This window comes from Mixophyes fleayi, chromosome 9, assembly GCF_038048845.1.
Source record: "Mixophyes fleayi isolate aMixFle1 chromosome 9, aMixFle1.hap1, whole genome shotgun sequence".
NCBI classification, from domain to species: domain Eukaryota; kingdom Metazoa; phylum Chordata; class Amphibia; order Anura; family Limnodynastidae; genus Mixophyes; species Mixophyes fleayi.
The window spans coordinates 120,376,769-120,381,714 of NC_134410.1; positions in this window are offsets into that span (position 1 = coordinate 120,376,769).

Here is a 4,946-nt window from a genome sequence, read left to right on the forward strand (position 1 = left end):
TAAGAAGCTATTACTGAAAGCTGTTGTTATACTGATCCTGGTACTTAGTACTATATAAAGAAGATATACATCTCAAGACTCGTTCTGTCTGAATATAAGGTAACTCCTGAGGTGATTCTTTATCTATGAGACCTCCTGCTGCACACCTATGGTATCATCCATCGCAGAATGCCAATAGGTTATGGGCCCAGACTGGAGTCTATACAAGATAAAGTTATCAGGAGTGCATCCTAAGCAGCATCCAGATCACGAGCCGCACTGCAAGTCCCAGCAGGCACAGACAGCAGACTGTGTAACGTACACAAGAAACACCCAGGAGAACCTTGGAGAGAAAACTGTGAGAAAAACAAGCTTAATACCACAGAAGAATAGAGAGATTCATACAAGGAAGGGTTATGGCCAATTACACAGATCTCAGACTAGCTGCTAGCAAGCTTTCTAATGAGAACTATCAGACATGGAAGTTTAAAGTAGAAATGCTATTAACCAGAGATGATTTATGGGAAGTCATAAGTGCAGACAGACCTGAAGGAGAGGATCAGCAGTAGATTAAGAAGGACAAACAGGCAAGAGCCACCATAAGTTTACTGGTGGAAGATGATCAGCTTATACACATAAGACAAGAGAGTACAGCTAAAGACATGTGGATTGCATTACAGAGGGTGCATGAAGGATCAAGTTTGAACAGCAAACTATTCCTATTAAGAGAATGAATACAAAAATAAATCAGGCGCTATGAATCATATATAATGTCATGTGGTAATGGACCGCAGCTCCCTATGACAGATATCAAACTGTCAGAAACATACAAGTATCAAAAAATGGAAAAGGGGCGCTGTATCCACCGTTTTTTTATTATATCATAAAATACACTTAAAAAGAATTACATATGTTATTACATACAGCAGTTTAACACTGCAACATAAGTAGAAAATAAAAACCTAATGGTACCATAAACTACTAATTAGCATTGATTGCTCCTAAAATCCTGAGGTTAGTGACAGCTGGGAATACAATGTATCCAAGTGCAGAAACAAATAGACATGTGAACATGTAAAGAATTAAAATCATTCAGAACAAGTGAATCATCGTGTATATTACTTAGTTGATGGAATCATCTGATAATCAAAAGTATCTTGGATGGTAGCACTATTAGTTCTCTTATGATTTTGAAGTGTGCAGATGCTCACTGCAACAAATAGACAGTAGAGATCCTTAGTTATAAACGGATCACATTCGGTTTCAATGAAGAAATGTAAAGCTCTCCTGATTTTCACAAACAAACGGCAGCCGAGTGGGTTGGAATTAGCATGCAGACAACTGCAGCAATAATGACAAAGTCTTAGACCAGTTGAAACTCCACTTTGCGTAGCCGATGCAGATTGTACAACGGAGGCAATGTAACGTAAATTCTGCGCTCCACTTACCTGAATTTGATTTGGCATACTACCTATAGCCATTCAGGACACCTTCCTCCTATACCCCGGGGTATCCAGCTGGATCCAAGTAAGTGGAGCGCGGAATTTATGTTACATTGCCTCCGTTGTACAATCTGCATCGGCTACGCAAAGTGGAGTTTCAACTGGTCTAAGACTTTGTCATTATTGCTGCAGTTGTCTGCATGCTAATTCCAACCCACTCGGCTGCCGTTTGTTTGTGAAAATCAGGAGAGCTTTACATTTCTTCATTGAAACCGAATGTGATCCGTTTATAACTAAGGATCTCTACTGTCTATTTGTTGCAGTGAGCATCTGCACACTTCAAAATCATAAGAGAACTAATAGTGCTACCATCCAAGATACTTTTGATTATCAGATGATTCCATCAACTAAGTAATATACACGATGATTCACTTGTTCTGAATGATTTTAATTCTTTACATGTTCACATGTCTATTTGTTTCTGCACTTGGATACATTGTATTCCCAGCTGTCACTAACCTCAGGATTTTAGGAGCAATCAATGCTAATTAGTAGTTTATGGTACCATTAGGTTTTTATTTTCTACTTATGTTGCAGTGTTAAACTGCTGTATGTAATAACATATGTAATTCTTTTTAAGTGTATTTTATGATATAATAAAAAAACGGTGGATACAGCGCCCCTTTTCCATTTTTTTATTCCTATTAAGAAAACTATACCACATGAGATTTAACAAAGGCAAGACAATGCAAGAACACATCAGTGCACTACTAGAGATAACCATACAGCTCAGGTCAATGGGAGAAGAAATCAAAAGCAACCACATAGTAGCTTTCCTCCTGTGCAGCTTACCAGATGCATACAGTGCACTAATAAATGCACTAGAAATGAGACCTGAAGCAGAAATCACACTAGACTTTGTGAAGAACAGGCTTATAGAGGAGTATCAACGCAGAAAGGAGCTTGCAGAGTGCAATACTGAGAGTGACATAGAGAAAGCACTTAAAATGGTGGACACTAAGCCACACACCAGGGAAACAAGAGCATGTTTCAGATGCAAGAAAGTGGGTCACCTGAAAAAAGATTGCACCATATGGAAGACAGAGCAGCACAAACCACCAGAAAGATTACACAAACAAAGAGCCAAAGCCACACTTACAGATACAGGAGCACACAATTGGAATGGAACATTTAAAGCGACAGTAACCCAATTGTCGGAAAAGTGGTATGTAGACTCAGGAGCGACTAGTCATATGACAAACAACAAGGACTTCTTTACTGAACTTGATTTGAACCATAAAGAAACAATCTACCTGGCAGATGGAACAAATATCATTGCAGAAGGGAAAGGGAATGGTCAATTCCTATGCTACAAGGGTAATGGCAGCTATGCAGAGATACCCGTAACAGATGTGCTATATGTTCCCAAGCTTGAAGGAGCACTGCTGTCAGTAAAGAATCTAGTAGAAAAAGGACTTACTGTAAAGTTTTAGAATAATAAGTGTTTTATCCAAAATGGAAGAGAAACGCTAGCTACAGACAGAATAAGAGAACATTTATACTGTCTGGATATCGTAGAACAGCAGGCAAAGCTGAGCGCACAGAAACACGCTGACTGTATTCACAGGTGGCATAGAAGATTAGGACATAGACACCCAGATTGCATAAAGGAAATGCAGAGGAGAGACCTAGCCAGGGATCTCACAGTGTCAGACTGTTCGGAAATGATGAAATGCCAATGTCGCATAAAAGCAAAAGCAACAAGGATGACAATTCCTAAGAAAAGTGAAAACAGAGCTTCCAGACCACTAGACCTGGTACATAGTGATGTATGTGGACCTATGAAAATGCGAACCGTAGGAGATAAAAGGTATATGCTGACATTCATTGACAACTATTCCAGGTTCACAGTCACTTATCTAATACAAAGTAAAGATGAAGTCTTAGAAAAGCTGCAAGACTATGTGACCATGACCGGAAACAGGTTCAAGAGGAATATGCTAACTCTTCGCAGTGACAATGGAGGCGAGTTCACAGGCCAGAAAATAGAACAGTACTTAAGAGGACTCGGTATTGAGCATCAGAAGACAGTACCATATACACCAGTGCAAAATGGTGTATCTGAGAGGAAAAACCAAATAGATTCACAGCAGTACATAGAAGAGCAGGAGCAGCAAGCAGCTGCTGCCACCAGTCCTGATGATAGTAATCCCTGTACGTCATCTGGTGAAGCCTATGTAAAAGTACATAGTCTTCTTAAGTCAGGGAGGAAAACATTTAAAAAAAAACTTTTACCGTGGTGAAGAAAAAAGAGCTGTAATCCATGAAAAGTTATCTGAAAAAAAGAAATTGCCAACATGCCATTCTACACACGCAATGGCAAAGAAAAAATGAGGCCTTTGCCTTTCTCTATGAGTGCGAGATCTAAAATTGTTACTGAGGATTCTTCTTGTAAGGTCACTCGTGACCAAGCAAGACCAAATAATTCGGACTCCAAAAGTGGTGCACAAATACTGTTACGTGTAAAAGTCGAGCTGGAAGAAAACAGTAAGGCATTAGAGGAAAATGTATGGTCAGATTCAGAAATGACACAAATCCCTGAGGAGAGTCCATGCATGAGTGCTATGTGTAATCGTGACCATGATATTGTAAAGAAGGCCCCTTTCAGCATTTCTGCTGATGTGTGCCTGAACAGCCCGAGTGTAGCCGGTGATACACCAATTGAGGATGCCTCTTTGGAATTGGAACAGGATGAGAGGGATATTTGTGTAGCCGACGAGGAGGCTAATAAGGATGTTGATGAGGATGATGTTGCTTGTGTAAGTCTTGCACCAGTGGAAGCAGTTCTGACACATGATAAGAAGAAGGCCATTGTCATGCCTGGACATAAGACCAAAAAAGCCACTTCTTATGTGTGGAATTATTTCTACCCAAATCCTGCCAACAGATGTCTAGCCATTTGTAGTGTATGTAAAGCTACAGTCAGTCGAAGGAGGGACCTTAACCATCTAGGAACCTCATCCATGTTACGCCATTTGACGCAAGTTCATAGCAAGGTGTTGGGAAAATCAGAAAGTTATGGTAAAAAATAACAACATGCAGTCCATCATCAGCTAGGACCCTTCTCTCACCTACATCCCGACGCCTGCAATCTACACCCACAACACCGTCCTCATCAATATCCTCAGTAGCGATCGGAGTTAGTCCTGCATCCAAGTTGCTAAGGCTAGATGACTCCTGCACTATCCTTGATTCCTCTGAAGAATTCTTGAGCGTTAGTCCCACGGCTGCAGCTGTTGCTGCTGCTGGGAGTGAATCTTCATCCCAGAAGCAGACCAAGAAGATGACTGCTAGTAGTTTACAACAATTGAGCCTGCCTGATTGGACAAGCGTCAAGGGAAACAGTACATGTCAATATGTCCGGTGGCACTACACAAGTCTCAGCCCATGCAGTCAGTGAGCAGCACTGGGGCAAACTCCAAAAGAACCATTTGTTTCTCCACTGGTCTGTGCTCACGGAACTCA